Below are 25,939 nucleotides of genomic sequence, written 5' to 3'. Positions count from 1 at the left end.
GATCTTATAATTAACTTCGTAACATTTATAGATATGTCAGTAGTCTCAAATAGCAGACCAAATGCATCTACTTGATAAACAAATCACGCCTTAGTTTCTGCCCGTAAATTCACTGAAAAGTATCTCCCACGTGTTTTTTTTAATAGCTTTGCAACTTAGTACTTCCTTTCACACATCTATTGGAGCAAGCAAATTCTGCACAAGCCTTCAGTTTTGTAATAAAGAATGCTTTAATGCAAATACTACAAGAAAAGCATAGATAAACTGAACGGTATTCCAGGAGATGTGAAGGAGATGTTGACGTTTCAATATAACGACATCGTACGCGGTCTGTACGATCTGTGTCCTAACGTTGGCACGACAGCTCTGCACACAACTCACGTTGTTGGGTGAGGTGGTGGAGAGATCGCCTGACAAGTGAAACCTCTCTGGCGGTCGCCGAACAAGTGTAGACACGAACAATTTGTCGGTCGGACGACCGATAAATCGGAGCGTGTGTATATGTGTGAGCGGCCCCAAGCGGTGCGCCTGCGACGTCGGCTGCCCGCCCGTTACACACGCCAGCTGGGCGGCCGGCGGCTGGGCGCGCATGCGCGCTGTGCCCGGCTATCGACCCGCGGGGCTGCCCGCGGCCACAGCACGGCGTCGCGTCCTGCCCCGGCAGTGGAGTCCCGGCCGAGCAGCAGGCAGCCGGCGTGACGGCGACTCGGCGGCAGCTATGAGGTACAGGTAGGCCCGCCGCGCCGCGCAGTACGGCTTCCGTCCTACTCCGCCACTGCCCGCACAAGCCACGCAGAACCTGCCAACACGCGTGGGGCCTCCGCGTTGCGGTGCGAAGTCTGTGTTCACGCCGCCCTCGCGGTTCCAGCGTTTCCAGCACTTTCCGCCGCGGAAGAGCAACCCAGTAAAGTGTTTTGTTAATCTCCGTTTGAGCTTCAAACGAGCAGGTGGTCGCGAACTGATGTCCTTGTGACGCCCTCTTCTAATACAAAAACCTCTATGGAATTCTTCGACACACATGATCGCGTAGCTACCTAAAATTAAACTATTGACGTTAGGTTCCTTCCATCCTGGCGCCTTCGTGAGCGGCTCAACGGTAATATTATTCAGAACGTGACGCACGCACCAAGTAAAAACAGTGTTACTGTTGTGGTTTATGGCTGCAGAATCGTACGCTTGTATCTTACAGCACGCCGCACGTCACTGGAACCAGCGATTTAGCTGAGTGGCAGGTATTTAATACTAATGTAAAAAGTCAGATCTTCGATTAAACGCAAGATAATCCTTACAGTAAACAGAAACAACCCAACAGTATGCGATTACAGGATTAGTAGTAAACATGTGGAGCACGTCAAATTGCATATTTAGCGGTAATACTAAGAAGCGAGATGAAATCACTATTTGGGAAGACTTAAATTTGCGTGAGAGGGTTCTAGAAAGCTGTAGTGTATCTGAGTATACAATTCTACGCGACAAGCTAAAGTGAGAAATTCGTCCGGTGTTTGCACTCTTTATCAACAAACTCCGATGGAATTAATAGGCCTTCTGTTAGGATTGCTATACGGTGATGCTCGGTGAATACGCATTGGACTCCTTCAAAGAGAGGCAACATAATATTCTCTGAACGCTTTAGGGTTAGTTTAGACGACAATATTCGAAAAAATACAACTTTTCTTCGACTGCAACGTACGGGGGGTTTATTGTAAAATAATCGATATATTGAAAAATATCTATTGGTAGTCGACCATGAGTTGCTATCTGACTTAAGTTGGCTCTGTTTAAACGCGCGGTTATGCCCCCAGTATTATTTGCATCGGAATTACCATTACACTCTAATTATTTAACAAAAATACGATGATTGCTTGCTACGAAATCGATAATGCGGCATATGACACCAAATTAAGATTAATTCAGAAAACAGGATGAGCTATATTTCTAGCCTAACATGACAATCCAACACACTCGCTAACCTAACTAGCCTAACATTGGCACAATGCATCCTCTTTTCCTAACTACTTAAGTCAACACTAAACCCGCAAGTGACTCTATTGAAGTTCTGCCTGAACGGACACAGACTCAGAGAGCGCCAGGCAAAGAGCTAGCGGAATACGAACTCATTTAGAATTACAGTGCCCTACTTTGGCTGATGATAGCTAATATCACCGTAATTCTCTGTGATGATTACGACGGTCGGCCCTGCCAACGTCGTGATGCCGTTTTTCCCGTGAGCGGGCTTGGCTTTAACCTCCAACGTGGACGTGGTTTGCGTTCGTAAACTCCTGTACGCAAGTGTTCAATTGCGGAGTCCGTCACTAGTTAATACTCAAGCTACTTGCACATATGCCAAAAGTAGTTGATCGACTCAAGTGCGCGGCAGCAAAGGTACACTTCAGATTGCATATGAACACCACAAGTTAGTACAAATCTGTTTCTCTTCTCAGGGGAACAGATAATGCTACGCGTGTGGAGTCGTATGCTCTAAACTATTCAGACTTTGAGAGTAACCACTGGACTCAATGCCGGTAACTTCTCCAACCTACTTCTCTCCACGCTCTCCAAGCAGGGCAGCCAGACACCGCGACTGCTCTAGTCCACTGCCGACCCCCGAGTTCTCCTTCAGAGTTTTTGCAAACCTGGCCGTTCTTCGCCGCATGGATCCGTGCGCGTTGGTAGCCAATCACGACACAGACTACCGTGAATCCGTGCGCGTTTGTACCCAACCACGACACAGAATTCTCCCGCGGTTACTGTTGCCGCCAAACTTTTAATAGCCGGCCGTAGCTGCCGAGCGGTTCTAGGCGCTTCAGTCTGGAACCGCGCGACCGCTGCGGTCGCAGGTTCGAATCCTGCCTCGGGCATGGATGTATGTATCGTCCTTAGGTTAGTTAGGTTTAAGTAGGACTAAGTTCTAGGGGACTGATGACCTCAGATGTGAAGTCCCATAGTGCTCAGAGCCATTTGAACCAAACTTTTAATATGTATCTCTACGCGCTCTGTGCCAATCCTATCACAGTCTTCCTCAAATTTTCCACTGTGGCGCGAAACTGTCATTCTCTCTTTCGCATATAGCTCCTTCTCGCTTCTTGTTGTGATGGCCCAGCGTCTCCCAACGTCTTTGGTGGTCTGAAGTGCCAGCCGATGAAGGGGCCCGGGCGCGGCCATCCCGTTGGTTTGACATGACATAAACACCTTCCTTGGGGATTCCGGACGTGTTCCAGCCTCTGCGGCCATCTAGTTAGTTTGACATGAGACACACAACTTCCTTTTCTGTGTCCATTCTCTCCTGCCGGTGGGCCAATTATCAGTTATTTTCGGTGTATTATTACCGATTTAGCATCATGTAAGGTGCAAAATCTGCTACCTTACATACCTACCGGTGGGCCAATTATCAATTATTATTCGGTGTATTAGTACTGATTTAGCATCATGTAAGGTGCAATATCTGCTACCTTGCACGACCATCGATTATATCACGTAACAGTCACGAGAATAATACGACAGAGATTAAAATGCGTACAGAGGCATGCAGGTACTCACTTTTTCTCGCTCAATACGCGACTGTAATGAGAAAGAAAATCACTAACACCGTGCCAAGTATCCTCAGCCACGCAGTTGCAATGTCCTGTACACTGAACAGCCAGAACATTATCACCGCCTACGTAGTAGCCGGTATGTCCACCTTTTTCACGGTAACAGCGGCGACGCATCGTGGCATGGAAGCCATGAGGCCTAGGTAGGTCGTTGCAGGGAGATGGCACCACATCTACACACAAAAGTCACCTAATTTCCGTAAATTCCGGGAAGGTGGCGATAAGCTCTGACGTCATGTTCAAACGCATCAAAGACGTGTGACATGGCTCATTATCTTGTTGAAAAACGCCACTGTCGTCGAGAAACTTGATCGTCATGAAGCGGTGTACGTGGTCGCCAACCAGTGTACGATACTCCTTGACCTTCATGGTGCCTCGAATGAGCTCCACTGGACCAATGGATGCCCACGTGAATGTTCCCCAAATGGAGCTGCCTTCAGCTTGTCTCCGTCCCGCCATACAGGTGTCAAGAAGCTGTAATACTGGAAGACGACGGATTCGCGCCCTCCCGTCGACATGATGAAGAAGGTATCGGATTCATCAGACCATACAACGCTCTGCCACTGCGCCAACGTCCAGTGCCGATGGTCACGTGCCCATTTCAGTCGTAGTTGCCGATGTCGTGGTGTTAACAGTGGCACACGCATGGGTCGTCGGTTGCGGAGGCCAATTGTTAGGAGTGTTCTGTGCACCGAGTGTTCTGTTCAGGCACACTTGTACTCTGCCCAGCATTACAGACTGATGTTAGTTCCGCCACAGTTGGCCGCCTGTCCTGTTTTACAAGTCTGCCCAGCCTACGACGTCCGATATCTGTAATGATGGGTGTCCGCCCAACCCCACGACGCCTGGACGTGCTTTCGCCACGTATTGAAGACGCTCACCGAGCACCCGACAGGTCGTGCAGTTTCCGAAATGCTCGTGCTGAGTGTCCAGGGCATCACATTCTGCCCTCCGTTTGACTCCGCAGTCTACACACGGACAGCCCGCTCACTGCCACTACATGCACCGTGCTTGTGTCTTCTGACTAGCAGTCATTTCTGGCTGCTGCCGCCTGGACGGTTTTTATCGATAGTAGGTCGGTGGTCATAACATTCTGGGTGATCAGTATAGTCTGTTTATATACACTACTGGCCATTAAAATTGCTACACCACGAAGATGACGTGCTACAGATGCGAAATTTAACCGACAGGAAGAAGATGCTGTGATATGCAAATGATTAGCTTTTCAGAGCATTCACACAAGATTGGCGCCGGTGGCGACACCTACAACGTGATGACATGAGGAAAGTTTCCAACCGATTTCTCACACACAAACGGCAGTTGACCGGCGTTGCCTGGTGAAATGTTGTTGTGATGCCTCGTGTAAGGAGGATAAACGCGTACCATCACGTTTCCGACTTTGATAAAGGTCGGATTGTAGCCTATCGCGATTGCGGTTTATCGTATTGCGACACTGCTCCTCGCGTTGGTCGAGATTCAATGACTGTTAGCAGAATATGGAATCGGTGGGTTCAGGAGAGTACTACGGAACGCCGTGCTGGATCCCAACGGCCTCGTATCACTAGCAGTCGAGATGACAGGCATCTTATCCGCATGACTGTAACGCATCGTGCAGCAGATGGGGACGTTGGCAAGACAACAACCATCTGCACGAACAGTTCGACGACGTTTGCAGCAGCATGGACTATCAACTCTGAGACCATGGCTGTGGTTACCCTTGACGCTGCATCACAGACAGGAGCGATGGTGTAGCCGACGAAGAACCTGGGTGCACGGATGCAAAACGTCATCATGATGGTCGCATCCGTGTATGGCGACATCGCGGTGAACGCACATTGGAAGCGTGTATTCGTCATCGCCATACTGGCGTATCACCCGGCGTGATGGTATGGGGTGCCATTGGTTACACGTCTCGGTCACCTCTTGTTAGCACTGACGGCACTTTGAACAGTGGACATTACATTTCAAATGTGTTACGACCCGTGGCTCTACCCTTCATTCGATCCCTGCGAAACATTTCAGCAGGATAATGCACGACCGCATGTTGCAGGTCCTGTACGGGCCTTTCTGGATACAGAAAATGTTCGACTGCTGTCCTGGTCAGCACATTCTCCAGATCTCTCAGCAACTGAAAACGTCTGGTCAATGGTGGCCGAGCAATGGTGACTCGTCACAATACGCCAGTCATTACTCTTGACGAAGTGTGGTATCATGTTGAAGCTGCATGGGCAGCTTTACCTGTACACGCCATCCAAGCTCTGTTTGACTCAATGCCCAGGCGTATCAAGGCCGTTGCTACGGCCAGGTGGTTGTTCTGGGTACTGATTTCTCAGGATCTATGCACCAAAATTGCGTGAAAATGTGATCACATGTCAGTTATAGTATAATATGTTTGTCCAATGAATACCCCTTTATCATCTGCATTTCTTCTTGGTGTAGCAATTTTAATGGCCAGTAGTGTAGATGTTGATCCTGTTTTGGTGCTATCCGATTTCGTAATAAGTTACTGACATAATATGGTTTCAAATGGTTCTGAGCACTATGGGACTTAACATCTATGGTCATGAGTCCCCTAGAACTTAGAACTACTTAAACCTAACTAACCGAAGGACAGCACACAACACCCAGTCATCACGAGGTAGGGAAAATCCCTGACCCCGCCGGGAATCGAACCCGGGAACCCGGGCGTGGGAAGCGAGAACGCTACCGCACGACCACGAGCTGAGGACTACTGACATAATGTATAATTCTTTTCAGTATTGAGCGGCACTGTGTCTGCGTAAATTATGAGACATTGTATGAAAGGTTATTCGTACTGTATTGTTGTGGTCTTCAGTCCCAAGAGTGGCTTCTGCAGCTCTCCATACCAGTATACCGTAATCTCTGCACAACCACTGCAGCCAGCAACGTGCGTACTGTATTCACGCCTTGCTCTCCCTCTACAATTTTCGACCCCCTTCCTCTTAGTTCCTTTCATCACAAATTTTACCGTTCGTTCATGCCTCGGAATGTGTTCTATTGACCTGTATCTTCCTTTGTGACAAGTTGACTTACACATTTCTTTTTTGCCCGCTGCGATTCAGTACCTATTCATTAGTTATTTTATGCACTCATCTAATCTTCAGCATTCTTAAGTGGCATCACATTTCAAAAGCTTCTATTCTCTGCTTGTGTGAACTACTTATCGTCCCCGCTTCACTTCCGTACAAGGCTATGTTGCAGACAAATACCTTCAGAAAAGACTTTCCTCTACTTAACACTGGTATGAGACGTTAACACATTCCTATTTTCAGAAATGATTTTCTTGCTCCTTGCCAGCCTGCATTTTACATCCTCTCTACTTCGTTCATCAACAGTTAATTTGCTGTCTACCACTGTAAGTCTATCACATCCTAAAATAATTCTACGAGTATCGTCTGGCTTAGTACAACTGCATATCATGGTACTCGTTTTGGTTCAAGACACTATCCAAGTCCTTTGCCGCCTCTGGCAAAAGTCATCGGCAAACCTCAAAGTTTCGATTTCTCCTCTTTATTATTAAAAGGCCCCTTCGTTTCCTTTACTACATGCTCAATGTACAGCCTGAATAATTGGGCAGACGCTACAAACCTATCTCACTCCCTTCTCAATCACCGCTACCGTTACGCTGTACAGTGTTGTTTGTGTACAAGTTGTAGGTATCATTTTCCTCCCTGTATTTTACCCCTGCTAGCTTCAGAATTTGAAAGAGTGTATTCCAACCAATCTAGCCGCTACAGATTCCTTTCCTCCATTAAGTTACGTGCAACACTAATGCAGCTGGTGTATAATACGGGTACTTCAGTGTACCCGCTACGAGAAAGTAATGCTACCTGTCTCATCATCTAGGAGTTACTTACGTCTGTTTTACAAGTTCATAGTTGAGTAATCCCAGTGGCTGCGAGGACAGTGGCTGCGGCCTGTGATTCACGACTGCCCCCTGTTTTCCCACTAACCGCTTCGGTTCTCATTCTATAAACTAAAATAAGCAGCAGTATTGTTTCAGTACAAGAAATATGCCACAGTTTATAAGCAATCGTAGAGACCAAGCATCGAAATTAATCTATGCAAATAAAGTCAGCATTAAGTAGGATGTACTGTCCGTGTACAAAGAAGCATTTGCTTGAAGTTAAATGTGTGAAAGTAATTTGAGTGAATGCGAAATCTATACACAAATTTACATACTATCTTCTTAGGAGCAAATTCGCAGTCAGCTGTTATACAACAGATTTTATTGTCCGTATAGACTGTATTCCTTTTGCGATTTCTAGAGATTTAATTAGAATAACTGACCATCAACAGGCGAGAAACAATCTCAAATATATTTCTAGGAGGATTCAAAGTAGAAACTGTTTACCATTTCAAATGCCTAGGAAACATGATCTCGAAAGACAACACCGTTAAGCAGAAAGTAACCAGCAGGACACGGAAAGCATTCAGATTTTACGGTCAAATCGGAAATCTTCTCTGGGATGATAAAATACCATGAAGAGAAAAAGCGACCTTGCACCACACCTATTTCCTACCAGTCCTAACATATGGTTTAGAAGCATGCACCATACTAAACAAACACCCCAGCAGAATTCAGGCAACAGAAATGAGATTCTTTAGAATTATGTATCAAACAACTACACCACTGGCCATTAAAATTGCTACACCAAGAAGAAATGCAGATGATAAACGTGTATTCATTGGACAAATATATTATACTGGAACTGACGTGTGATTACATTTTTACGCAATTTCGGTTCATAGATCCTGAGAAATCATTACCCAGAACAACCACCTCTGGTCGTAATAACGGCCTTGATACGCCTGGGCATTGAGTCAAACAGAGATTGGATGCCATATACAAGTACAGCTGCCCATGCAGCTTCAACACGATACCATAGTTCATCAAGGGTAGTGACTGGCGTATTGTGACGAGGCAGTTTCTCGGTGACCATTGACCAGACGTTTCCAATTGGTTCAAATGGTTCAAATGGCTCTGAGCACTATGGGACTCAACTTCTTTCTCATTAGTCCTCTAAAACTTAGAACTAGTTAAACCTAACTAACCTAAAGACATCACACACATCCATGCCCGAGGCAGGATTCGAACCTGCGACCGTAGTGGTCTCGCGGTCCCAGACTGCAGCGACTAGAACCTCAAGGCCATTTCAGTTGGTGACAGATCTCGAGTATGTTCTGGTCAGGGCTGCAATCGAATATTTTCTGTATCCAGAAAGGCCCGTACAGGACCTGCAACATGCGGTCGTGCATTATCCTGCTGAAATGTTTCGCAGGGATCGAATGAAGGGTATAGCCACGGGCCGTAACACATCTGCAATGTAACGTCCACTGTGCAAAGTGCCGTCAATACGAACAAGAGGTGACCGAGACATGTAACCAATGGCACCCCATACCATCACGCCGGGTGATACGCCAGTATGGCAATGGCGAATACACGCTTCCAATGTGCGTTCACCGCGATGTCGTCATACATGGATGCGACCATCATGATGCTATGAACAGAACCTGGATTCATCCAAAAAATGACGCTTTGCTATTCGTGCACGCAGGTTCGTCGTTGAGTACACCATCGCAGGCGCTCCTGTCTGTGATGCAGCGTCAAGGGTAACCGCAGCCATGGTCTCCGAGTTGATAGTCCCTGCTGCTGCAAACGTCGTCAAACTTTTCGTGCAGATGGTCGTTTTCTTGCGAACGTGCCCATCCGTTGACTCAGGGATCGAGACGTTGCATGGGGGCTTAATTATTATTAAATTTGAAAACAATTTTTTTATTTTTCGTCGCTGTATGTCCGATTACGCTGTGTCTCGTAAACGGTTGGCCCTGACTAGTTTTAGTACGCAATCTGACTGCATAGAACAACAACAATGAATGAAATGAAAATTTCCTGTTAGCACAATTAATTAATTAAGTCCCCAGCAACTATAAAACCTACGAAACCAAAGCACAAGTATAACTGTTCTGTGTGTGGAAGTATGACTCAACGTACACATCTGGCACGGTTCTTCTTCAATAAGGCAATAAATTTTAAATACCATTTATACTGACGTGATAAAAAAAATTAGAAATACTATAATTGCCCAAGAAACCCAGAATTACACTCTAATACAAGAACACACGCCAGATGCTTTGTTGACTGAACCTGGAGTGACGCATTATTTAAGACATTGAGATAAAGAAGAAAAGGAAAAATTTTTTTCTTTTACCTTCATATATTGACGAAAAGCACTCTAATCATTACAATATTCCACACCGACTCGTTACTATCACATCTCAACAAGAACTTTTCAGTATCACATCTCAGCAAGCACTCTCTGCTAGGAGTTCTCAACAAGCACTTTTCACTAGCACATCTCAAGCACTCCCTGCTACGAGTTCTCACCAAGCACTCCCTGCTACGAGTTCTCACCAAGCACTCCCTGCTACGAGTTCTCACCAAGCACTCCCTGCTACGAGTTCTCACCAAGCACTCCCTGCTACGAGTTCTCACCAAGCACTCCCTGCTACGAGTTCTCACCAAGCACTCCCTGCTACGAGTTCTCACCAAGCACTCACTGCTACGAGTTCTCAACAAGCACTGACCACTACGAGCTCTCCCCAAGCACTGCCAGTGGAGGCGGCTGAATAATACTCTTTGGCGCAATCTCTGGCGCTGTGGCTCAGTGTAGCCACCTTTCAACGTGGTTGCACGATCCGTTAGAGCCATGCGGATAAGATGCCTGTCATCTCAACTGAAACTGTTTCCCATTTCAAGTACCTAGGAAGAATTATGTCGAAAGGCAACATCGTTAAGCAGGAAGTAACAGGACACGGAAAGCATCCAGTTTTCACGGTCAAATCAGAAATCTTGTCTGGGTTGATAAATTACCACGAGAAGCGAAAGCGGCCTTGTACCACACCTATTTCCTACCAGTCCTAACATATGGTTTAGAAACATGTACCATACTAAACAAAGACCCCAGTAGAATTCAGGCAACAGAAATGAGATTCCTTAGAATTATGAATCAAACAACTAGAAAGGACAAAATCAGGAATGCGGTGAATAGGAAAGTAGCTCGTATTAAGGTACCTGTTACCAGCGTCATGATGAAACGCAGGCTGCATCGGTACAGGCACGTAATGAGAATGAACAGTGAAAGACCTGCCGAAAAGTATTTCAAACTGAACCACGTAGCAAGATGACCAACGGGAAGTCCAAGAAAACTCTGAATATAGACTGTAAGATCAGATGTGGAGGGAAAAATGACACAAATGGGAAGTTGTGCTGGAACAGAAGGCGCATGAACACAGAAGGAGATAGTGAGCGATTGTACATCACACCCGGGAAACTGGTGTTGGGCAACGATGATGATTGTGATGGTGATGATGATGATAAGCTAACCAACACATACTCAATCCTATAGGACGTCCCAGAAATATTGCGACGAAGTCGCAGGGGTTGTAGAGTGTCTTCAGGGAAAACACAAGGACAGTAATCCGTGTGCTGAGACGTCATCCGACGTCGCCGAAGAGCATCGAAGTCAGAGGCGCGAGCGCCTGGCAGTAGGCTACCCGTTCAACAGCAGAACTGAGATGTGCGCTGCCGGGACGCCTCGCAGTGTTGTTTCTTATTATTACCACTGTCAAGACAACACAGACGTAACCATACATGCAGAAGGTATAAAGAGAAGAACTGTCCTATCATGTTGTTGTTGTGGTCTTCAGCCCAGAGACTGGTTTGATGCAGCTCTCCATGCTACTCTACCCTGTGCAAGCTTCTTCATCTCCCAGTACCTACTGCAGCCTACATCCTTCTGAATCTGTTTACTGTATTCATCTCTTGGTCTCCCTATACGATTTTTACCCTCCACGCTGCCCTCCAATACTAAATCCGTGATCCCTTGATGCCTCAGAATATGCCCTACCAACAGATCTCTTCTTCTTGTCAAGTTGTGTCACAAACTCCTCTTCTCCCCAATTCTATTCAATACCTCCTCATTAGTTACGTGATCTACCCATCTAATCTTCAGCATTCTTCTGTAGCACCAAATTTCGAAAGCTTCTATTCTCTTCTTGTCCAAACTATTTATCGTCCATGTGTCACTTCCATACATGGCTACACTCCACACAAATACTTTCAGAAACGACTTCCTGACACTTAAATCAATACTCGATGTTAACAAATTTCTCTTCTTCAGAAACGCTTTCCTTGCCTTCACCAGTTATTTTGCTCCCCAAATAGAAAAACTCATTTACAACTTTAAGCGTCTCATTTCCTAATCAAATTCCTGCAGCATCACCCGATTTAATTCCATTATCCTCGTTTTGCTTTTGTTAATGTTCATCTTATATCCTGCTTTGAAGACACTGTTCATTCCGTTCAACTGTTCTTCCAGGTCCTTTGCTGTCTCTGATAGAATTACAATGTCATCGGCGAACCTCAAAGTTTTTATTTCTTCTCCATGGATTTTAATTCCTACTCCGAATTTTTCTTTTGTTTCCTTTACTGCTTGCTCAATACACAGATTGAATAACATCGGGAAGAGGCTACAACCCTGTCTCACTCCCTTCCCAACCACTACTTCCCTTTTATGGGCCTCGACTCTTATAACTGCCTTCTGGTTTGTGTACAAATTGTAAATAGCCTTTCGCTAACTGTATTTTATTCCTGCCACCTTTAGAATTTGAAAGAGAGTATTCCAGTCAACATTATCAAAAACTTACTCTAAGTTTACAAACGCTAGAAACGTAGGTTTTCCTTTCCTTGATCTGTTTTCTAAGATAAGTCGTAGGGTCAGTATTGCCTGACGTGTTCAAACATTTCTACGGCCTCTATCAGTTTTTTCCATTCGTCTGTAAAGAATTCGTGTTAGTATTTTGCATCCGTGCCTGGTTCGGAAATTTTCACATTTGTCAACACCTGATTTCTTTGGGATTGGAATTATTATATTCTTCTTGAAGTTTGAAGGTTTTTCGCCTGTCTCATACGTCGTGCTCACTAGATGGTAGAGTTTTGTTAGGCCTGGCTCTCCCAAGTCAGTAGTTCTAATGGAATGTTGTCTACTCCCGGGGACTTGTTTCGACTCAGGTCTTTCAGTGCTCTGTCAAACTCTTCACGCAGCATCATATTTCCCATTTCATCTTCATTTACATCCTCTTCCATTTCCATAATATTTTCCTCAAGAACATCGCCCTTGTATAGACCTATATATCATAGGTAAATCAAATATCCATATCTTCCTTTTGTAAAATTTTCAACAAGAAAAGAAGAAATTTACTAGTAATAAAATTGAATTAGTATGACAGAACATGTAAAATCACACATAGTGCGACCTGCCATATAATAACAGGCAGCAGGTCTTAAGAAATAAATAAGTAAATAAATTATTAAGCGACCGCGACAATGCCACGATCGCCAGTGGAGAAGATGGAGCTAGTTGCTGCGTAGCAAGGTGCCGTTTGGGTTTCTATCTGCAGTTTATTTTTCATCTGTATACGGAAAATCGCTGCAAACTTTAGAGGATTCCAATAGAAAATTAAGTCACGGTGAGTGAATAACATTACTATTTCAATTCTAAGCTTTTAACTCGGAAGTCGACCGATTTAATCAATAATAAATTCATTTTGCTGGTATAATAAATTAGTTTCAACTGTTATATCTTGCCGGCCGGTGTGGCCGAGCGGTTCTAGGCGCTACAGTCTGGAACCGCGCGACCTCTACGGTCGCAGGTTCGAATCCTGCCTCGGGCATGGATGTGTGTGATATCTTTAGGATAGTTAGGTTAAAGTAATTCCAAGTTCTAGGGGACCGATGACCTCAGAAGTTAAGTCCCATAGTGCTCAGAGCCATTTGAACCATTTATTATAACTTACAGTGGGTCAACCTTAATTCCGTTCTGTCCGCGCTAAATTCGATGTTTTTAAATGAGACTTAACTGCGGCTACATTCATTAAAGCAAGGAAGTGTATACTGAATAATCGTCACGATATAGAAATTCAGTGATCACGAAGGCATCAATTTTTAGTTGTTTACTGCAGTACTGAGAAAAGCCTGTTGTTTGTATTGCAAACTTCACTTCAGAAATTAACTGCCTTCCCGCACAACAGCCGAGCTCACACGGGAGATTGCGGCAGGCGAGATCATCACGTACTCAGGCGGCTGCGTAGGCGTCAACGCTCGCATGCGCCTTACTAATCTCGACACGTGGCTTCTTCACGCCTTTTCCTGTCGTCGCTTCGGAACTGCGTTGCCTTTTTAAGGCTGATTAGACGGCCACTTCGGAGTCTAGGTGTTAACGTGTTTGTCCTCTGGCAACCAGCAAGTAACACCAGTTGCGGGCTTTTCACTGTACCTGTCACATGTAATTATTAATTATGAGGCTGACACTTACTAATTTTTGCACTGATAAGTAATTTTTAGTGATCTTATATGTCACGAGACTTAAAAATGATCACTCTCCTCAACCAACTTTTGACCAGTTTTCCTAAGTATGCAGCCTTTACCAAATAGGACTGATGGAAGAGAGAAAGAAGACTCAGCGAAGAGCGGTGCCTTTCGTCAGGGGATCTTTTACTCGGCCCGAGAGCATTTCGACGACAGACACCAAAATTTCGAGAGAGTTCTTTCCGGAAAGAGTTAAACGTGTTACTTCCCGCTACGTACCTCTCGGAAAACGACCACGACGAGAACATTAGAGTAGTTAGAGCCCGCGCGGTGCTTCTCCGACAGCCATGCTTCCCATACGCCATTTGGGAAAGCAATAGTGATGTACCTATCAGATAGTGGTGCCAGAAGTACCCTCCGCCATACCCCATAAACTGAATTGAGGACTACAGATCTAGAAACGTAGAATGTGGGTGTAGAATAAATACTGTGATAACCACAAAGATGTTATTTAACATATTTTACAATACGGTTCACATTGTCGGTGAAGCAATTTGTTGTTATTATAAAATATTCAATTTAGACACAAAACTATTAACTCTCCCCCCAACCCTATATTCTTTAAGGAATTACACACCAGCGTAAAAAGCAGCTTCAAACTTATTGTTACTCCACAAATGAGATAATTTGTTAAATGTTTGACGTTCATCGTACAATGCTTGAATACATGAAATTGTAATAATATTCGGATTGTATCCGTAGGCTAATGAGAAAGTCAAAACCGAAACTGGTAAGCAGTCTCGTTACCAAATACTGTATAAATATACTCTGGGTAATTTGCGCTCCGTTTTGAGAGAAAGCTAGTTTTTAATGCCTCTCAATGTTTATGTTGTCATATCTCCAAAACAACTGTGTCGCATGATGATATAATTTTGCAGGTACATTCAGTATATATGTGGATAGTGTCTAAGAAATGTGTTGCAAATAGAGTCAGTAGTAAAGAAGTAATAAACTAAAACGTGATGCCCGATGCTGAACTTTTACTGCATGAACAACGAAAATGTAGTAAGAGATTGAGCTTCTCCTTTCATTATTTTTTGGAAGATGTCAGCGAGAAAATGTTTGGAAAAGGCTTGAAATTATGTTTAACGTTTTCTGGGGCGTCACTAGCAGCTCTCACTCTCAAATGTCGTAGTCCAGGTGATTTTTTCGCCCTGCGCTACACTCCGTCAAGACATATTCAGAGTTTCTAACTTATATAGTTGACTTGCGTTACACAAGTAACGGAAGATCATACCTGTTAATGGGTTGATAACCTTTTTAAAGCAGGGCCGGGCACGGCACGGCGTACCAGACTCCAATCGTGGCAAGGTACGGGTTGTCTCGGCTAGTGTTCGTTACCTTCCCCAGAGTACCCGGTACATCATGACTTTTCATTTAGTTCTGCGATGTTGCAATATTCGGTCGGTGCAACTCTTCAGTTCGGCAGAATCGTGGTGTGAGCTCTGTGCGAAGGACGTTGGCAGATTCACTGGATGTTTGCACAAAAAGAAGCAGTGTAGTGATCTGTCGTCATAAACCTTTAAAAATGAATGCGAATGACAGAAGACGGGGGATGAGAGTTCTTACGTCTGTTATGCAGTCGCATAAGCGACAGGTACTGCAATTTTGCCGTGAAACGATATTACAAAGCATTTAAAGATTTAATCGACACTGAAAGAGCAGAAAAACTACAACGATCGACAGACGGGATTTATTATTCAGTACATCAAGAAGCACTTAGTGGTAAATTTTCAGGTATGCAGCACTTGGAGAAATTGATGGTATGAACAGCAAAATTTATGAAGTTCGAATGCATTATTCCACTGTCATTTCCAATGCTTTTCGATGGAACTAAACGAAGAGTATATAGCGTTTATTCACTACAGCAAAGTGCATTGGTTAAATCGAGGCCACGCCCAGATCAATTTTTCAGTTTGAAACTCGGTATTGTCGAATGTATAAAGAAAAAAGGAGTGCAGGAACGAAAATTAGAACGTCCGGAATGGATTGCAGACCTCGCCTTTTAAGTGGACATGACTGCATACAGCTCACAGGAAGACATTACGAGGTGAGAAATCCTTTTCTGATTTGATGGGGATACATTGAAACAGAAAATAGCGTTGTAGAAGGGACGCATTCCGACAAACCCCGTCCATTTCCCTAAGCTCACTGCCGTCAACGAAAACGCGAGGAAGAATTCATTGCGGCCTTGAAAGATGTACAAGGATAGTGTTCTAAAAGTTTCGAGCTGTTTTCGAGAACGTTTGCCGCTTCAGCTGAAAGCGCCCCAGTGCGTCTGCTAATATAACTGCTTGACCCGTAATAACAAATGTTTTTACGTGAACACTGTCCACCACGTCTACATTGCTGTCCTCAGGTAGGATTTTCACGTCTCTAAATGACGCTGCAAAAGTGCTGCAATATTTCGATGGACACATTTGTGCGAAAGACTTTTTCCATAATGAAACTAAATAAGTCACGATTATGTGGCAGCCTGAGTGCGAAAAACTGTGAAATTGTCTGTGTACGTCCGTACACCGACAGTTTGTACCATATAAAAATTGTATTAAAACAAAAGTCATTCCACATTCCCAAAGTCTGTGGCACTGGTACAGCAACCGTGATGTTATAAAGAGAATTCAGTCGTGGTTGCAATAAAGATGGATATATTAGTCTTCATTTGCGATGCGTTTCGCCTGTATTAAAAGGCATCGAAATATGGGTAAATAATCATGTCATGCTATCAATCAAATGCATACAATTATACCCAGTAAAAAATGGGCCAAGTGTGTGTATAACGCTAAATTATGGAACAATGACGACTGTCGCAATTTGTACCTTGTGAAGGTTTACAGTGTAATAAAAGAGGAGTCTGATATCGTAAGATCAAACGTGCCTTTCTAAAAATAAAGGTTCTGTCAACAGTATAAAAAATCATCAATTGGAGACGACGCCCCTTAAATACAAAATAAGGCCTGTTTACATTTGTCATATACGAGGGGTGTTCAAAAAGTAAGGTGACCTTTCAAATTGCGCGGGCAACGTACATTCGATTATCGAGCTTTTTTTTTGTTATGCTGGTACACATGTCCCGAATATATGTTCACAGTTTCACGTATACAGCATACTTCGTTTGTTTTTGACAGATAGAAGGGTTAGACGTATTTTAGTGTGCTCGGGTATTTTCGATTATTATAAAAAATGGGGCAAAGAATTTGCTTTTGTCAAAAATGGAATCAGGTCCTCTAAAACACTTGAAATGTTGACAGTGGCATGCGGTGAGTCTGCGCCAAGTAAAAGAAAAAGTTTATAAATGGTACAAGCTCTTCCAAGATGGCCGAGAAGATGCCAATGACGAACCTAACTCTGGACGCTCCAGCACATCAACAACAGATGATAACGTCGAAGTTGTGAAGAAAATTGTTTTTGAAAATCGTCGAATTACCCTAAGAGTAGTTGCTGAGGATGTTGGCATATCGGTCGGCGCGTATCATACAATTGCTTCGGATGTTTTGGGGGATGAGACGTGTGTCAGCCAAGTTTGTTCCAAAACTTCTCAGAAGAACTGTCGCATGAGGACTGCTCAGGAGCTTTTGAATGACGTCAGTGATTACCCTGATTTACTCACAACGGTCATAACCGGTGATGGAACATGGGGTGACGGCTATGACGTCGAAACCAAAGCCCAGTCGTCCCAATGGAAGCATGCCGGAGAGCCAAGACCACCCAAAGTTCGATCAAATGTCAAAGGTCTGCTCACTTTTTTTCGATTACCGTGTCGTGGTGCATCATGAATTCTTGCCTCGAGATCGTACGGTCAATAAGGAGTATTACCTTGTTGTTTTGCGCCGTTTGAGAGACGCAATATGCAAAAAACGTCCAGAATTGTGGAAAAACGATTAATTGCTTTTGCATGACGACAATGTACCTGCTCATTCATCGTTGCTTGTGAGAGATCTCTTGGCCAAAAACAACACGTCAATCATGCCTCATCCACCATATTGACCAGATTTGGCCCCTGCGACTTTTCGTGTTCCCAAAACTGAAGAGACCTATGAAAGGACGAATGTTTTCAACGATTGAGGAAATAAAAACTGCGCCGCTGGAAGCACGCAAGGCTGTAGCAAAAAGTGCTTATGAGAAGTGCTTCGAGGATTGGGAGAATGGAAGAAGCGTTGGCACAATTGTACTGTATCTGAGGGGGATTACTTCGAAGGGGAAAACATATTGATGAATAAATAAAAAATGTTTCATAAAAATATAAAGTCACCTTACAATTTGAACACACCTGGTATGCACAACCACGACTGAATTCTCTCTATAAAATTATGTTATGTCTTCATTGTGGCAAAAATAAATAATACTGATTTTTTTGTGGTCTGTGTTGTCGAGAGATGTGGGGTGTAAGACCAAGTCGTACGCAGTGCGACTGCGTAGCCATCTGGGGGAAACGTGCGGCGAGGCTCAGCGCTTTTGCACTGGTGCCCCTGCACGACACGCCTGCCTGAATCTTGGCCGCTCGTGTTTTAAAGTTTTGAATTCGGTCAGTGATTACATGAAACGCCGAAAATGAAACCAGCTAGACAGGCAGCCTGCAGCTGGTGTCGGGTGACCGGTTTAGCGGCTCGCAGGCAGCAGTGCGGACTCTGGGGCCACGTGCTCTGGCGCGCTCTCCTAGCGGCGAAAGCCAGTTGGGACCGCCGCGCGTTGCTCGCTACGCACGTGCGTGTCGTGGCTACGCTCGTGCGTGCTACCACGCGCTCACCTGCTACTTGCTGACCCAGCCTGGCACGAAATGTCACACGCAAATATTCTTCCGAACGTCGATGTTCCAAAACAAATAAAAATTTTAGGCTCTGCATCGTTAAAGTGTTACAAGCTGGCAGACAAACATTCAAAGACGTTTTTCAAAGCCTCTTTAGCGGTGAACGTCTTCCCGTAAAGGAAAACGCAGGCGCACGCAAACTTCCGGCGGTGTGCGGCAGCTCTCGAGGGAAAGATAGGTGGGTCAGTTCCTGCAATGCACGCTCCCCGGGTTCTAACACGAAGCGACGAATAAGAGTGAGTGCCAGAGATGGTACTCAGGAGAAGCACGCGCCGAGTGGACCGATTAGGCTGTATTACACTATCAAATTTCTTTGTCAAACATCTTTGATGGTGTAATAGGGAATTTTGTCAAATGTCGTCCAATATTTGATCAAATCTAGGGCCGCGCTGTAGATTTGATCAAAGAAGTCGCTCGTCTTCTGTTCGCTGCAGTGTGACATGTAACCAAGAGCAGCGTTCTGTCGACTGTTGTGTTTTTATAAACAATGCCGATAAATACATTTGGTGTGTACCGACAGCTACAAAATTAATAGAGATGTATGAAGCTGATGAGGCGCTTTACAGCTTGAGGCACCCTGAACACGAAAATAGATTAAGAAGATTGGAGACCAAACCAGACCTGACCTAACCTAACTCTCTCCTGTATCAAGGAATCGGAGTGTTACAGTGAGCCTGTCTTCTGCAGATACAGGAGTTCTTAAGTAAGTTTTGTGCTTTGTGATATGAGGAAACACTTCGCTGAGCACATACTGAAATGTATGCTCATCCATTCGTAAGTAACTGATGCACTCCACTATTCGCTCATGTAACAAGTTTTGTTGAATGCTTTTATCGTCTCGTCGTGAAACCCACGGCTTCAGCCAGGTACGTTTCCTTTTTTCCTCCTTTTCTCTTCCACATGTGCAACTGCTGCGATTAATAACATGTTATCAGCCATCTTGAACTTTGACGAAAAATTTGATGACAGTGTAATACCCCTTTTTAATACCACGTCAAAGATCTTTGTCAAATATATTTGACGAATATTTGAACACATCTTTGATCAAATCTTTGACAAAGAAATTTGATAGTGTAATACCGGCCTTAAGAACGGCAAAGACCCGCCGTTGTCCAGCAACAAAATTCAGGAAAATGATAAGGAGGCGAAGCGTGTAGCACTCTCGGTTCAAAAGAGGGCGCACAAATAGCGAGTGGCCGAAGTTAAAAGAGATTCCTAAGTCTGTAAAACAATCTATGTGCGAAGCATACAACTACTACTAAAGTCATACCTTAGTGAAAGGTCATGCCGAGAAGCCGATAAAATTCTTGTCCTGTGTAAAATCGCTTCCAACCAGTCACTCGTTCACCAGAAAAGGAAAAGTCTTAAACTTCGCGTTTAAGAAACAATTCACGCAGAAGACTCGTACAAACATACCATCGTTTGACCATCGCACAATATCCCCAACGTCACTTAGTTGCATAATTCTTAATCGTATTCTGAATTCGAATGTAATCAGCACGGTTTTGGAAAGCACCGGTCGTGCGAAACTCAGCTTGCCCGTCTCTCGCAAGACATACTGCGAACTATGAAAGAAGGACAGCTCGCACATTCTCTATTGCTAGATTTCCCAATAGCGTTTGACACGATACACCACTGCAGGTACAATTATATGGAACAGGTTGATATGTGAATGTCTCGAAGACGCCTTAAATAACAGAACCCACTACGTTGACCTCCACGGCGAGTGTTCATCGGAGATAAAGGTATCATCATGAGTGGCCCAGGAAAATGTAATAGGACCGCTATTATTTTCTGTGTACATAAATGATCTGGCAGACAGGTTGAACAGCAATCTGTGGTTGTTTGCTGATGATGCTCTGGTGTACGCTAAGATGTCGAAGTTGAGTCACTGCGGGAGGTTGTGACATGACTTAGACATAAGTTCTACTTGGTGTCGAGAATGGAAACTTGCTCTAAATAAACAACAATCTATCTTAATGCAGATTCATAGCAAAACCAATTTCGTAACGTGCGAATACAGCAACAGTAGTAACCTACTTGACACAGTCAAGTCGATTGTATATCTGGGCGTAACGTTGCAAAGCAATACGAAATGGAAAGCGCATATGAGGATTGTGGTACGGAATACGAATGGTCGACTTTGCTTTATTGTGAGAGTTTTCGGAAAGTGTGGTTCATCTGTATAGGAGACCGCATATAGGACGCTGGTGCGACCTACTCTTTAATACGGCACGAGTGTTTGGCATCCGTACCAGGACGGATTGAAGAAAGATATCGAAACAGTTCAGGGGCGGTCTACTAGATTTGTAACCAGTAACGTTGAAAAACACGCAAGTACACACACAAAAAAAATTTTGTATCACCTGGTTTCCGGAACCTTTACAGAAAACTGGAATAGAGATCAACATAAACATCATTTCCGCCCTTTTTATTGCACGTGAAAACCACACATTGCATGTTGTGCCACCGTAGAGCGAGACCTTCAGAGGTGGTGGTCCAGATTGCTGTACACAGCGGTACCTCTAACACCCAGTGGCACGTCCTCTTGAACTGATGCATGTCTGTATTAGTAGTGGTATACTATCCACAAGTTCACGTTCATCAAGACACCGTTGGTACAGATTGTCCCGCTGCTCAACGGCGATTCGGTGTAGATCCCTCAGAGTGGTCGGTGGTTCACGTCGTCCATAAACAGCCCTTTTCGATCCATCCCAGGTGTGTTAGATAGGGTTCATGGCTGGAGAACATGCTGACCACTCTAGTCGAGCGATGTCGTTATCTTGAAGGAAGTCATTCACATGATGTGCACGATGGGGGCGGGAATTGTCGTCTATGAAGACGAACGCCTCGCCAATATGATGCCGATTTGGTTGCACTATCCGTCGGAAGATGGCATTCACGTATCGTTCAGCCTTTACGGCGCCTTCCATTACCACCAGAGGCGTACGTCGTCCCCACATAATGGCACCCCAAAACATCAGGGAACCTCCACATTGCAGCACACGCTGGACATTGTGTCTAAGGCCTTCAGCTTGACCGGGCTGCTTCCAAACACGTCTCCGACGATTGTCTGGTTGAAGGCATATGCGACACTCATCGTTGAAGGGAACGTGGTGCCAATCCTGAGCGGTTCATTCGGCGTGTTGTTGGGCCCATCTGTACCGCGCTGCAAGGTGTCGTGGTGGCAAAGATGGAGCTCGCCATGGACGTTGGGAGTGAAGTTGCGCATCATGCAGCCTATTGCGCACAGTTTGAGTCTAACACGACGTCCTCTGGCTGCACGAAAGCACTATTCAACGTACGGCGTTGCTGTCACGTTTCCTCCGAGCCATAATCCGTAGGTAGCGGTCATCCACTGCAGTAGTAGCCCTTGGGCGGTCTGAGCGAGGCATATCATCGACTGTTCCTGTCTCTCTGTATCTCCTCCATGTCCGAACACCATCACTTTGGTTCACTCCGAGACGTCTGGGCACTTGCCTTGTTGAGAGCCGTTCCTGGCACAAAGTAACAATGCGGACGTTATCGAACTGCGGTATTGACCGCCTAGGCATGGTTGAACTACAGACAACATGAGCCGTGCACCCCCTTCCTGGTGGAATGACTAGAACTGATCGGCTGTCGGACCCCCTCCGTCTAATAGGCGCTGCTCATGCATGGTTGTTTACATCTTTGGTCGGGTTTAGTGACATCTCTGAACATCAGACGCTGACTGCAGAGCGACTCTACTGCCACCAACGTACATTTCGCGCAAGGACCACGAAGACGAGGGAATTTAGAGCACGTACGGAGACAGATAAACGGTAGTTTTTTCCTCGCTCCATTTGCAACTGGAACAGGAAAGATAATGATTAGTGTTAGCCTCCGCCACACACAGTATGGTGGCTCGCGGAGTGTATATATAGAGCTGGATGTAGATAGCTTCCACTCGAATTCTAGGCTGAGATTCTCTTGTGCCGCCACGCCCTCCGTGAGCTAAGCACTACAGACTCCGTTCCTGTCTAAGAAAACGAGGGAACACAACATACTTTGATTTGCTCCTGATCACCTCGTAGATCTAGAAACTTGGTAGTTAATATCTCCAGGTCCCGAGCGAAAGCTTTTCAGGAATTTGAATTTAACTGCCAGGAACTGAAAGACGACCGTTAGTTTCGTAATCTTCGCAATTTGTTGGTACTTCTGGCTCCATTTATGTATCAACAACATATGAGTGCCATCAAGGCCGCTAATATTGCGCAACATTTTAGAATACGTAGCAATTACAAAACACATCTCTCTCATAATAAACATCACAAAACGACTACTTTCTCCTTATTTTCGTGCAAAACGTGTAACGTCTCTCCAAAGTCAACTCTGTTCTCAGATATTGACTTCCGTAAGCAGTCCCTGATCATTATTCTTTGTGCCGTCTCGTCGTTTCGGTTCCAAACACCTCCGCAGTGTCTCGGAAGTGAGCGGACGTGGCACTGTTAATAGTGTTCCGTCCATCGAATGAGGACGTTAACGTTAGCTGCCGCCATGGTACTCTTCGAGATGGGTACGTTATGTGCTGGTACCTGGTTTCACCCTTCATTTTTCATCATCTTCAACACGAGCGTGACACTACACTACAGAAACACCCATTACAGTTATCTACACTGACACACACAACTCTGATACTTTTCGAAGGAGAGATGCCTGGAGGTGCGAAGAATACAAGAAAAATTTCCAATTAGGCGGACGAACATGCCGTTTGGGCTCTCCCAACCTTACGACTTTATTATTGGGTTCAAATGGCTCTGAGCACTATAGGACAACATATGAGGTCATCAGTCCCCTAGACGTAGAACTACTTAAACCTAACTAACCTAAGGACATCACACACACCCATGCCCGAGGCAGGATTCGAATCTGCGACCGTAGTGGACGCGCGGTTCCAGACTGAAGTGTCTAGAACCGCTCGGCCACTCCGGCCGGCCTTTATTATTATTGTCAAAATTGATCAAGTATTATCCACAATTAAACTGTTTCTCGAGATACTATCGTCAGATTTGTAGACGGTGGAAAACATGGTTGTGATTACTGTACATCAGAAATTTTTCTTACGTAGATAGTTTATAAAAATAACTTTTGGAAGAGGATTTCATCCCCATTACCCAAGGCGACCCTGATTTCGACAACATGTGTTTCATGCAAGACGGTGCTCGACCCCATCGAAGCGGGAGTGTGTTTGATGTCCTGGAGGGTCATCTTGGGGATCGCATTCTGGCTCTGTGGTACCCAGAGCCCATTGGCATGGGCCTCGATTGGCCGCCATATTCTCCGGGTCTAGACACATGTGACGCCTTACTGTGGGCCGTATTTAAGACAAGTTGTACAGCAATAACCCCAAAACCACTGCTGAGATGAAAACAGCGGGTCATGCAGAATTTCGCTATTCGTCTGCGCCACATCATTGCTAAAGATTGCAGGCATATCGAACATGTCATATCCTATATCCGAATGTCTGTAGTGACGTTTAATTGTTGAATAAAGTGTGTGCACGCTGTATTTTGTAACTGTTTTACGGTTTTTTTCATATAGTTCAATAATTGTCACCCTGTATTATCAATCTGAAACCCTGTCTCCAGTTCCCACTCACGTATACAGCCTTCTTTCTTGAATCTTAAACCAAGTGTTAGGAATGATTAAATCATGCTCTGTGCAAAATTCTTCCAGGCGCTTCATCTTTCATTTCTTTTCCCATGTCCAAATTCACCTACTATTTTCCCTTCTCTTCCTTTTCCTACTATCGAATTCCATTCCGCATCATAATTAAATTTTCGTCTCCTTTAACGATCTGAATAATTCCTTTTATCTAATCGTACATTTCTTCAATGTCTTCGTCGCCTGCGGAACTAGTTGGCATATAAACTTGTACTACTGTAGTGAGTGGGGGCTTCACGTCTATCTTGGCCATGATAATGCGTTCACTATGCTGTTCATAATAGCTTACACGCATTCCTATTTCCTTATTCATTATTAAACCTACTCCTGCGTTCCCCCTATTTTATTTTATATTTATAATCCTGCATTCACCTGATCAGATGTCCTGTTACACCTGCCACCGAACTTCACTAACCTATATCTAACTTCAACCTATCCATTTCCCTTTTTAAACTTTCTAACATATCTTCCCGATTAACGTAGCTAACATTCCATGCTCCGATCCGTAGAATACCAAGTTTGTTTCTCCTGATGACGATGTCAACCAGAGCAGTCCCCTCCCGGAGATCCGAACTCGGGACTGATTTACCACCGGAATATTTTACCCAACAGAATGTCACCACCATTTAACCATACAGTAGAGCTGCATGCCCTCGGGAACAATTACAGCCGTAGTTTCCACTTGCTTTCAGCCGTTCGCAGTACCAGCACATCAGTGCCGTTTTGGGTGTGTTACAAGGCCGGATGAATCAATCATCCACACTGTTGCTCCTGCAAATATTGAAAAGGCTGCTGCTTCACTTCACGAACTACCCCTACGTTGTGGTTGCACTTGTGGTGACGGCCGCGGTGGTCGAGCGGTTCTAGGCGCGCAGTCCGGAACCGCGCGACTGCTACGGGCGCAGGTTCGAATCCTGCCTCGGGCATGGATGTTTGTGTTGTCCTTAGGTTCGTTAGATTTAAGTAGTTCTAAGTTCTAGGGGACTGATGACCACAGATGTTAAGTCCCATAGTGCTCAGAGCCATTTGAACCATTTTTTGCACTTGTGGTATGTCTATCTGCATGGCTGAGGCCCTCGAGCCACCCCACTGTCAATGTCCATGGATCACTGGGGTGGGGGTACTAAAGTACTGAATTAGGCCGTGTATCGGAAAATACAATAATATTTTGCCGTATATCGTGTACTACAGTTCAGTTTTGCACACTTGAATGTCGGTAAATAAAAACTGTGATTGAAGAAATACACACCGTTCGATAGTCGCCGTGACATCATGAAATATCGCACTGATTATTCCGCCACTAGCCATTGTACACCACACAGTCACCCGTTGAGGGTGAAGAGACTTTTCGATCGCGAAATGCGGATTTTCAGTCCCCTAAGTGCGACAATTTTGTTTATCGAAGAA

General features: G+C 44.8%; 1 protein-coding gene across 1 annotated transcript in view; it reads left to right on the top strand.

Moving 5' to 3' along the window:
- Positions 1-669: 669 nt before the first annotated feature.
- The window catches only part of LOC126419734 (UNC93-like protein), a 265,867-nt gene continuing 240,597 nt past the window's right edge, over positions 670-25,939 (top strand). Inside the window, exon 1 of the mRNA XM_050086912.1 lies at positions 670-723. The gene's annotated coding sequence lies outside the window, so the exon portion shown is untranslated. The remainder of the gene's footprint in view (positions 724-25,939) is intronic.

This window comes from Schistocerca serialis, chromosome 9 (genome assembly GCF_023864345.2).
Source record: "Schistocerca serialis cubense isolate TAMUIC-IGC-003099 chromosome 9, iqSchSeri2.2, whole genome shotgun sequence".
In the NCBI taxonomy this organism is placed as follows: domain Eukaryota; kingdom Metazoa; phylum Arthropoda; class Insecta; order Orthoptera; family Acrididae; genus Schistocerca; species Schistocerca serialis.
Note: the sequence above shows the minus strand (reverse complement) of the source record. Positions and strands in the feature narration are given on the sequence as shown.